Here is an 11,993-nt window from a genome sequence, read left to right as displayed (position 1 = left end):
AGAGCAAAAGAGACTGGTGAGAAAGAGAAGGAAACTGAACGAATCATTAAGGTGTGGGAAAGGAAGGTTATTTATTCAGTATATTAACTATATCTCTGATTTATGATATGTGCAGAGAGGGATGCCCATCCTACAAATATTCAGGATTAAATGATGCCCATGGTCTTTGATGTGTACAATCATCGTGTTGCCTGTATGGCAATTGGACTCATGGGTTTTGATGACATGGTATCCTTAAAAAGAAAAAGGGCCCAACTTGGCGTTTTATATTCCTTACATTAGGAATATGGGCTGATAGTGTGAAATGTCACAGCCAAGCTTTTCCTTACAGTGCATACTTAATAGCTGAAGGTTGGACCTTCTGCTACCAAACTCAACTCTTTTCGTTCTTTCTCATTAACTATAGCAATTCCTGCCCATACAAATCTGACAATATTAATCAGATCTTAACCATGAGAAAAACTGAATGTACAGTGAGGCTAATGTATAATGTACACTACAGTTTGGGAGTGGGCCACTGTGGCCCCTTTATGACCTCTGCACTTCAACTGAGCATGGCTGGCTCAGGAATTCTGGGAATTGAAGTCCATGGGTTGTAAAGGGGCCATCGTTGCCCACCTCTGCTGTAGATGATTATGTGAGTGTAACCACCTGAAATGGTATGTGGGGATCGCTTTGGGAGATAGGTAGTAGATCTGCAGACTAGACAATGGTTAGGCAAACAGCAGCTAACTCCATGGAAGAACTAGGGGCATGGCAAATGGCTCAGAAGAGACCCCTTCTAGTTTCTTGGCCTGTAAAGGTGAGGGAGGGGAGGGAAATATACTTTCAGATTTGCAAGATTTTTGTCAGCCTTGTGAGGTAGTCCAGTCAGGAAGCATGACCAGATAGATGGATTCTACTTTATTGTAAAGTTAAATAAACAGAATGTTGCAAGTTTGAGTATTTTTCCTCCCCCTTGCCTTTACAGCACAAGAAACTGCAGAGAGTCTCTTCTCAGACATTTCTCCTTTTGTGGGTGATGATGATGATGATGATGATGATGATGATGATATTTATTCAGTAGTGTTGGAATCTTGGTGATCCTAGGTCTCTCCACAACTCTTCCTTGGTTGTGGTTCTTCTGCCTGTATCTCAAGGTCATTCATGCATACCATTACATCACCATTTTGACTTTTTAGCAATTGCAATAGCGCTTAGACTTATCTACCCCTTCATAGTACTTTACAGCCCTTTCTAAGTGGTTGACAGAGTCAGCATATTGCCTTCAGCAATCTGGGTCCTTATTTTACTGATCTCAGAAGGGTGGAAGGCTGAGTCAGCCTTGAGCTCCTGACAGGATCAAACTCCTGACAGTGAGCAGAGTTAGCCTACAGTGCTGCATTCTAATCACTGTGCCACCATGGCTCCTTTTTTTCCATCTTCCTCTTTGACCCCCTGTCCAAATCATTTCTATTTGCCATGCCAGTTTGTGAGGGGCAAATTAAGCTTGAATTTATGAATGGAAAACAAGCAGAGGAAAGATTAACAGAGGAGAAAGGAAGAGACCTGGACAGCAGAGACAGTTCAAATCTGTGTATTATCCAGTTCAAATTATATTAGCTGGACAATGAGACTTACCACACCCTTCATTTTCTCCCCCCCCCACCCCCACTTCTTTGCCAAGACATTTCTTTATCTCTTCAGATTATACACTTGAGGGCCAAGTTATGTGAATCATTGATTTTTGTAACTTGTTCTGGAAGGATGGGCATCCATAGGCAAGGATAAAAAAGTATCAAAATGGCTAGTCACAATCGTGATCGAAATCCTGCCCTCCAACTTTAAACATTTGCACAGGCATCATTTTGAGTTTTTTTTTTGACACTGCCTCTCCTATGGACCTTCCTGCTGGGAAATTCTTAAAATGTGGGGAAGTAAAGAAGGAAGGAAGGAAGGAAGGAAGGAAGGAAGGAAGGAAGGAAGGAAGGAAGGAAGGAAGGAAGGAGAATAAAGAGTGTTTTGTGCTTCTGAAGACCTGTTTTCCAAGCACGACTCCTCTTTTTAAAGCTAGAAAATTACAGAAGCAGAATATTCTGAATGAAGTAGAGGTCCCTGTTTCCAAAATTAAATTAATGGAAATCTCCAATGTGGTTCCGTGTGGTGGGATGGGTAGATGCAATGCCCTTTTTCACATCCCAAAATTTCTCTTTCCTCCTGCTTGCTTGTCTCTTTGAATGAGAAATATGGCCAGCTTATCTCAATTAAAGTGGTTGCTGAACCATGCTACATTATTTGCTATGCCAAAGTCTGTGGCAGATCTTCCTGATTTTTTTTTTAAAGATGAGCCACTTCAGAAGCAAAAAAAAAGGACCAGCAAAGCTTCTTCTCTGCTCCTTATTTTAATTGCCATACTTACATGGTTTAGTACCACACAAAGAAACAATTGCTGCCCTCCATCCATGTATGTTCAAAATTGCAATGCATGCAGCCCACTTTCCCTACAAATTACATTTATGGCCTGCACTATTAGAGCTATTAAGAAGCAGACCTAGAATGAAGACAAAGTCATTGCTCAGAGCAGAAGCCCCATGAATATTTCATCGGCAAGATTAAAAAAAGCCGCTAGAAAAGGGTGGGGCGAGCTAAGCACTGTTATCTGGTAAGGTTGGAACAGAATTTGTTCTTCCTATCATTTGTTTTCCTCCTTCTCAGAGCAGTCACTTCTTATTATCTCTACGTTTTACTATAGAGGATCACTTTGGTTTTTAGTTTTTGCTTTTATTTCAGAACTCTTGTAGATCCCACCACTACCACCATAAGTTGCAGAGCAGCAAATCTTTTTCTCCCCCTCCTTTCCCTCTCCACTCCCTAGGGTTAGGGTTGGGTCTTCTTGGAATCATGGCCAACAACTAATGTTGGGGATAGATTCTTTGAGGTTTTCTAAGCAAAGAGAAGTTGACAGCTTTTCGTTTGTAGCTAAAACAGCTAAAAATCTCTCCCTAGCATTAATTTTTGGTTATAACTCCAAGTAGGTTCCTTAACCCTAATCTTAAACCTAGATTCATTTTCATTGGCAATGGGATTTCCCCATGTATTTGATTAGGGTCCACAAGCATCTTTGAACAGAAACCTGTCAACATATCTTTGTTTAGAAAATTGCTAAGAATCTATCCCTAGCACTACTTCTTGGGCAAGACTCCAAGTAGACCTAATTCTAACTCTAACTCTAACTCTAACTCTAACTCTAACTCTAACTCTAACTCTAACCCTAACCCTAACCCTAACCCTAACCTTATCCATAGATTCATGTTCTTTGTCAATGGGATTTTCCCATGTATTTTACTGTGGTCCACAAATTATTCCAAAAGAAAAGCTCTCAATGCTTCTTTCCCTAGAAAACCACTAAGAATCTATCCTCAGCATTAGTTTTTGGCCATGACTCCAAATAGACCTAACCCTAACCCTAGCCCATATTGTGATTCATTTTCATTGTCAATGGGATTTTCCCATGTATTTTACTATGGTCTACAAACAAGTCCGAACAAAAAACTGTAAATGTTGCATTCCTTAGAAAATTATTAAGATGCTATCCCTAGCATTTAGTTTTTGATCATGAGTCTAAGTTGACCTAACCCTTATTCTAACCCTAGCTGTAATTCCAGATTCATTTTCATTGGCAATGGGATTTTGCCATTTATTTTACTGTGGGCCCACAAACAATTTTGAACGAAAAGCTGCCAATGTCTCCTTTCTTAGAAAACTTCTAAGAATCTAACCCTAGCATCAGTTTTTGACCATGATTCCAAGTAGATCTAACCCTAACCCTAGATTCATTTTAATTGGCAATACAATTTTCTTGGATTAGCAATGCATTGCCAAACTAATCAATATTATTTGGCTTTGGTTAGGATAATATTAATCATAGTCCATTCAAATCATAGCAGCATGGTTCAGACTTCAAACTGAGCATAAACTATGGTTTATAAATTATAGCAGATCAAACTATTGAGTCAGAGCTGCAAAATCCAGACAATCATTTGATGGCAGCAAAGAGGTAGTTTTCTGTCTCTTGGCTGCCACTAACAGTTCATGTGGGTTTTTGCTGCCTAAATCTGGTGGTCTTGGCTAAACATCTTCTTTTAATGACCCCATAATCCCTTGTGGGGTGGAGTCTGGGCAATTGAATGGAGCTAGCAGAGTGTTTTAATGGCCGGATGCCCTTCCTGTTGCCAATGTGGAGTTTTGTTCAGCACATAAAATTATCAGTGTGCCCAGAGAGAGAAATATTTGCCTCTACCTAGGATTGAACTCACAGCCTCCTGATTGTGAGGTGAGAACTCTACCTCTAGGCCACCACACCACTCATGTCCTGGCTAATACCACACCCTAAGCAAAGCTCATTACAGTGTATCAGGATGCTATAGCAGAATCCAAACAGAAGGGCTCCAGTGTCACCTGGAGATGCCAGGCATTCAATTCTGCGCTTTCTGCATGCAAAGCAATGACTTTCTTCCTTGGATCCAAAGTAATAAAAACTGCCACCCAATTTCATCCTTATACGGACATATTAGTGACCTACTTTCTGCCACTTGCTCTTGTACCCGTCACTTGTTTGACCCAGACAGCTCCAAATGCCCAATTCTCCATCCCTGCATCTCTTTTTATAGAGACGGGGCTTCCTTAAATAGAGCCCTCTCCTCCTGCAAGTCTGTTGAGAAAGATTTTCTTTCCTGATTTATGTAGGGTGTTTGGAGGTTTTATGATTGCCATTTACCGCTTTATTTGGGGATTTTAATTCATCTGCTGTGATTTACCATACCGCTCAGCAACAACGCACCAAGCTTCCGCTGCTGCAGTGTTCAAGTTCTATTAATGCAAAGAAAACCCTATGCCTTTTTCCCCAGCAGCTTTTTGTTTCTAAGTAAAAATGACAGCATTTCTCCCCTCCCCCCACCCCCCGCCACTCCCTGGAGGAGGTAGGGGGAATAGAGATGGTGAGAAAAATACTAAGCAAATAATTCTACACTCTGAGAAGCTTGTGAGAAGGGAGGGTGCCTTTTTGTAAAAGGCAAGATTAATTATGTGAATAATAGCACACCCTGGGAATTATATACTAAACAGCAGTTTATAAATTCACCAAATCAACAAGTATGACTGAGACACCTGTCCCTAATTAACTTTACAAAGTTCACTCTTAACCGTATGTCCATGAGCTCAAGGGATAGAAAGGCACAGGAACTGAAATAGTAAGTAATAAACTCTGTTACACAAGAAGGTTATAATTTTATAGGCCTTTACAATGTGAGTAAGTCACATTGACTTAAAACACTGTTACTGGATGACTGGGGAATTCTGGGAGTTGAAATCCACACACCATGAAGTTGACAAGTTTAAAAAAAACTATTATAGGATTTTACACAGGAGTAATTCATACTGAACTTGGCAAACTTAGCACTTAGAACTAAGTCTAAACTAAGTCTAGTGTAAGTCTTGCTTGCCATTTCAGTTTTCTAATTTACTCATTTAACTTCTTGCTTGTTTAAATTTCTATTGTTCCCTTTTGCAATAGAATTTATTGTTTTCCCTTAGAGTGTCCACACATGCATATCTCTTATTTGATGTCCTGCATGTATGAAAGCACATCAAAGTCACCTAGCTCTGTTCCCACATTCTTAAGTGAGCAATGGGGGATTTCATGTATTGTAGGAATATTAAAAAAAAGACCAATTGAACATGGCATTGAATCTCCAGAGGATTAGAATTTTTTCCAGATAGACTAGGATGAACTCTAGCATGGTGGTATTATAGAAACTCCAAATCTCAGTCAGTTGTTCTGTTTTGCCTACTGTCCTGCTAGTGGTTCAAATATTCTCACACAGTTGCTATGGTAATTCACAGTTTATGCAAGGTTAAAGAGATGACAACAGTCAGAGCATGCAAATCAGAACAGACTCATGACAGATGCTTGCTTGAATAGTTAGCTTTTAAAAATAGCATAGAAAATAGTCCAAAGTCAGTCTAATGTTCCAAGAGTTGTGTAAGGGGTCAGACAGTCCAGAGGTCAGAATTTCAGATGCAGAATCCACATGATTTGTCATACAAGAGCCAGATCAGACAGTTGTTTCCAGCAAAGGAACATGGATCAGAATTGCCTCTACAGCCAGCTGTCATTAACCAAAGATTTACTCCCTTATTTGCAAGAAATCTCTCTGTTCTACTCTCCTCTTTACTTACTGTGTGCAGGGGTGAAAGGTCTTATGTCATTCTTATCTGACTGGTCCAGCTGTCCAGGTAGTACCTGTTTTTGATCAGCCTCATGTGGTTTTTGGCTTTATGTTTCCTGAGGCTGACATTACATAGGATCTGCTAGAGTCTCTTCATCACAGTTAGGGCCAGCACCTGAGTCCTGACTCATAACATCTACCTGGACTTTCAAGGAAAAGAGCTAATGAGAAAAAGAGGCGGGAAAAGGAAAACATTTCCATCAAAATGAAGGCCTTGGTCACACAAAACATATCTCCCCAAAACTAATTGATTTCTATAGTCAAATCACATCTACTGCTGTCTGCCTGACCAATGGGGAAGGAGATAATATTGGCATTAAGTCTTGCCAATATTCTCCTGGTGCACAGGTTCATGGGATATTAGGTCTTGTCTGGACAAAGTGGATGGAGACTCTTGATTGGCAAAATGGAGATTATTAATGCGTTTAGTATGACTTAAAGATGCGTTTTCAAGAGGCAATTGGGCTTTCTGGTTTTTCTCTGAAGTTGTTTTGCTTCTCATCCAAGAAGCTTCTTCAGTTTTGCTTCTCATCCAAAATGCTAAAGAAGCTTCTTGGATGAGAAGTGAAACATCTTCAAAGAAAAACCAGAAAGTCCAGTTGCCTCTTGAAAAAGCACCTTTGGGATAACCATGACCTGGATGACTGAGAATCTTTGTAGGCATTTAGTGTGACTTTCTGCTGCCAAAACCAACCCACAAAATTTTATTGGGTCATTGGCTTATTGAGTTAATACTGTCCTATACACAGAAATGTTTATTTTAAAAATGTGTAATCCATTCAATCACCTCCAGGTAATTGAAGTAATGCAACAAGTTGACTCTGGAACAAAGACATGTTGAAGACATGAATAGATTCCAGATATCTTACTTCTTCCCTATATCTTCCTGTTCCACCTTCCTGACATTTATAAATTTAATAAAATAAAGTAAATAGGAAGGCGACATGCTGTAGAAGGCTACCCTCTCCTATTTCAATAGCTATGTTTGTGCCACACAAATATCTCACTTAATCAGGGTACCCAGAGGATGTAATCAAAACAGTCAAGATAGCATGCTTGAAGATCTATCTACCTGTTTATGTATGTGACATGCACAGTGCTCATAATAAAAGGATGCAGTTTCAAATGTACCATTGTGGACACCATCTTTTCACCATATCCTATGGACTCCTTTATTTAAAAGGCCTAACTGAAGAAGAAAAACCATATGGCTTTCCAAGTTGCAATGTATGGCTGTGAAAGTTGGACCCTAAAGAAGGCTGAGCGCCAAAAATTTGAGGCCTTTGAACTATGGTGCTGGAGAAGACTCCTCTGAGTCCCTTGGACTGCAAGGTGATCCAACTGGTCAGTCCTAGAGGAGATCAATCCTGACTGCTTTTTAGAAAGCCAGATCCTGAAGATGAAACTCAAATACTTTGGCCACCTAATGAGAAGGAGGGACTCACTGGAGAAGAGCCTAATGCTAGGAATTATTGAGGGCAAAAGAAGAACGGGACAACAGAGAATGGGGTGGCTGGATGGAGTCACTGAAGCAGTCAGCATGAGCATAAATGGACTCCGGGAGATGGTAGAGGAGAGGAAGGCCTGGAGGAACGTTGTCCATGGGGTTGCGATGGGTCGGACACTACTTCACGACTAACAACAACAAAATTGAAGAAGGAGGTCAATAATTCACCTTCCAGTTTATGGGTATTATGACTAGGCATGCCCTGATGGTATCTATTTTGTAAGTGTATCTACCATGTTTTCCAAATTCCAAAAGTTCCCTGAGCCAAAAGGTTTCTTGTTCCTGAAGAAAGCCAAAATGTGTTTAACTATTACTTGCTTACATTTGACTGGCTATAAAACCAAAACTGTCTGTTGGCCTTATTACTTTTTAGAAGCTTTCCTAAACGGATATAATTGGTGTTATAATAAATAGGATGCTGGCCTAGATTGAATTTTGCTCTGATTCAACATTCTTATGGTGTGAAATCTCTTTGCTGACATTCATCTCCTTACTAATATCTTCTCATTGGTTTTAAAATTATCGGACAGTTCCTTACTAGCCTCATCCTTGTTCACAGACATCAACGGCAGAGTCAGAATCCACAGTTTACTGGAAGTTTTACAGTTTCCTTTTTAATACTGGAAGCATCCATTCAACCAGTTAAGCAAATACAACACTATCAATACTCAATACTACTCAAGGTGAATTCAACTTTCAACTATAATTGCCATTGTTCTTTGGCTGAAGGCTAACCTTATATTGTCAAAACAGAAGCATCCATCAGTGAATCATATGAAAATTATAACTTGCTCAGGAAAAATCCATTTTTTTGTTTAGTGCAAATGAATAAATATAATAAATAAGAGAAAATTAAAAAAAAATCAGTTCTTGGGAAATTTCATGTCCTCAGGAAACAGCTATTATTATTTTTATTTATAATATTTATTGATTGAAATTTATCTCATTCTGACTCTGCATTCTTGTTTTAATATTCTGTAAGCTGCCTACTGTCTGGTTGGTTTCAGGCAGTCAGAGAAATGTCATAAATAAATAATTTAATAGATAAAATGGAATATTTTATAGAGAATGGGGGGAAATGATGGAAAGCAATTCTGAGAAGAGAGCTCAGCTGCCTGTCTGATTCCTTAAATTTCGTTTAATAGATCAGAGCTGCAAAATTCAGACAATCACTAGGTATGCCAGCAAAGGGATACAGAACAGTTTGATTATTTCCTTCCCTCAAGTGGCCAACCAGAGTTTTGCATATGGTTCAAGTCCCAAAGGTGCTTTTTCAGGATGGCAGGATTTATATTCCTTGCAGATCCTCCCATTCCCCACCATCCAGTCAGGAGCTGAAGAAGCGTCTTGGATGAGAAGCAAAACGTCTTCAAAGAAAAAGACAAGAAAGTCCAGTTGCCTCTTGAAAAAGCACCTTTGGGACAACCATGACCTGGATGACTGTGAATCTCTACAGAATGTTATCCTGCTAGAAGCACTTCACACTATACGTTTTAATGCCATTCTCATACTGACATGTTATTTATGCCAGAACTACTGAAAAAGACAGTGAATCCGTTAATCAGAATAGAGCTGGAAGTCAGTTCGTTTTGTTATCGAAAATATATTATTCCGTTTGCATCTCTCTCTCTCTCTCTCTCACACACACACACACACACACACACACACACACACACACACACACACACACACACACACACACACAGGCACGCGCACCATAAAACTGGATTACCGTATAACAGTTTTTATCTTTATCTTCTCTTTTCAGCTTCTTGCCTGCTTTCTTCTCTTCTCGTCTTTAGGGGGCTCTGTGGAAGGTGAAAGCTGGGAGTCAGGTGACGGTCTTGCACCACGCCACGGCTGACTCTATGGTCCTGAGCTGTCCAGCACTTCAGGAGCCGTTCACTGGGGGATGCTCCGAAAGAGAACGGCAGGGCGATTGTCGAGAAACAAGATTGGCCGGCGAAGAAGCCGGGGACGGAGCCGGAGCTGGGGCGAGAATCCGAGGAAAAGCAGAAAAGCAGAGAAAGCTGAAATCCCGGGGAATCCAGTAGGGAGAAGAGGCTGGCAGGAGAGAGGCGAGGCCAAACCCAGCTGCAGTGACTGGCACGGACACAAGATCACAAGGGCGCAGAATTCCCCAGCAAGGTACGATAAGACAGGAAGGGGGTGGGTGGGTGGAAGGGGACAAGCTTGCTCGCCTTGGGCCGAGGGGGAGGAAAGTGGGGGCTGTGGGGAGAGAACTGGTGCCCGAGGGTCACAGCAGACCTCGAAGCGCTGCGATTGCCTAAGGGAGAAGCGGCAGTGGTGGAGGAGGATGTGGGGTGGGGGGGTGGGGTGCAGGGAAGCTTAGCAAGAGGCTTTTTGGCTGCAGTCCCATCTGTTGTGTCTGTTTGATTGTGCTAGGTATTCTCTCTTTGCAAAGATCAGTGGAAAGAACGGGAGCCTTGTGAGTGGGGAAGTGGGTGGGTGTGGGGGAGAGAGCAGAAGGTGGATAGTGGTTATGCCTCTTGGGAGAAGGAGGCAGATGAGAGACTCTAAGATTCTCTCAATGTGATTTGTTTTGTTTAAGAAAGGAAGAAGCCAATAACCCAAAGGGCTTCATGGGGAAGGTCTTGAGACTTGGCTCGATGTCAAAGAATGCACTCCTTCTCTGGTGGACAAATTAAAAGCAAGGCATTGGTCCCTGAGAGGAGGGGGATGTTGACTTACAGTAATTTGACAGCTCTCTTTTGGATGGGGAAGTGAGATTAGGAAGTATACCTAGGTCTTCCTTTGAGTGTGTGTGTGTGTGTGTGTAAGGGGGGGGGGAGAAATAGGATATAGTTATATGCTTTGGAAATTAATGTTCATCTAGAGGGGAACATCTCTGGAATTTTACATCATTCCATGTTATTTTCCTAAAGATCCACTGTCTTCATTTGGTCACGCAAGTCCAGGAGCAAAACAAATGAAAGTGGTGGGTTTTTTTGTTTTAGAGTGGGAAGAGAGGTTTGTTCCAACCTTTTCTTAAGAGAAGATGACTTGGATGTTTCCCAAGAGTTTTTTTCTCCACTGGGTTATAAGGTGGATCACATTTCTGCAAAGACAACAGAGGAGAGAGGAAAGATAAGAACCTTAGTCCACCTTAGGGTATTAAGTAGCTTTTTGGAATAATTCACCAAGGATAATTTGGAAACATTCCCAAGAGATTTGAAGTTGCAATTTGGTAAGGGATGTTGCCTAGAGATTAAGCATATTCCTTCATTCTGCTCTGAATGTTGTGGGGAGTGCCCTAAAGGGAATCCTCTGTATTTGCAGAGGGCACATTTTGGCACATACAGAAAGTTGCACGGTACAACGGAAGTTTTCTGTATGGGTTGCAAGAAAAGGCTTAACAGGAACATCTAAGACCAGGCAAAGGTGAAAAGAAAGCATGAATTGTGCAGACAGTTCAGCCAATCAGTGTATAAGACTTTGCATAAGTATGTGAACAGACCGATCTGCTTATATACAGAAATAGTAGTCTGTAAATGACGTAAGCTAAGTTAAGGAGATCCTTTGGGCTCAGCAGCATAAGAGCTAAGGTTGAATCTGTGGAACATACTAGATTAAAATGGTATAGGTGGTACTTCATCATATAGTGGGAATTCAGTTATTGATTTCACATACTTGTTGTTTGGCCATAACGTTAAATCGGGATATGAGTAAGCATGCCACGTGAACATAGACATTGCATGTGAGTTTCCACCTGCTTAGGATTTAACATAGATGAACATGGGTGGGGCATGTGTTATATACTTCACCTAGTAACCAGCCTCATCCGTTTGGGTTCTCTCAATATATTAAACCATAATCCAATAACCCACTGAACCACTGAGGCAAACAAATCAAATCCACCCTTTACATGGTATGCATATACAGCTATTAGATTTTTAAATTACCTGGTTAAATGTCTTATGCTAAGCCAACCAAGATTTTTAAATGCTGGGGACAGCAAATAAAAAAAGTACATGAATATCACCCCCTCTGGGTGACCTCATTGCTTGGATAGTTGAAAATATCAAGCTGCATCAGGAGATAGACTGTTTGCCCATCTCCAGGATGGTCCTATTCTACCTTTCCTCAATCAGGTTATGTAAGATTACCATTTGCATCATTTCTAACTTAGATAACAACTGGCAGAACAGCTGGTTTGTGGCCATTATAATCTTAACTATCTAGAGAACACCAGATAAGAT

At 40.8% G+C, this 11,993-nt stretch overlaps 1 protein-coding gene across 3 annotated transcripts in view; it reads left to right on the top strand.

Moving 5' to 3' along the window:
* The first annotated feature begins 9,620 nt into the window (after positions 1-9,620).
* Positions 9,621-11,993, top strand: part of SRRM3 (serine/arginine repetitive matrix 3) — a 191,172-nt gene continuing 188,799 nt past the window's right edge. For 2 of the 3 annotated variants that reach the window (XM_087927100.1, XM_087927084.1), the window contains exon 1: positions 9,623-9,921. The gene's annotated coding sequence lies outside the window, so the exon portion shown is untranslated. Of the gene's footprint in view, positions 9,922-11,993 lie in introns of all 3 variants that reach the window. The other variant, XM_087927089.1, reaches the window with a different exon arrangement.

Source organism: Pseudonaja textilis, chromosome 1 (assembly GCF_049901715.1).
Source record: "Pseudonaja textilis isolate UNSWEBS1 chromosome 1, rPseTex1.2, whole genome shotgun sequence".
NCBI classification, from domain to species: domain Eukaryota; kingdom Metazoa; phylum Chordata; class Lepidosauria; order Squamata; family Elapidae; genus Pseudonaja; species Pseudonaja textilis.
The sequence above is the reverse complement of the archived record's forward strand: the minus strand, read 5'-3'. Positions and strand labels throughout refer to the sequence as shown.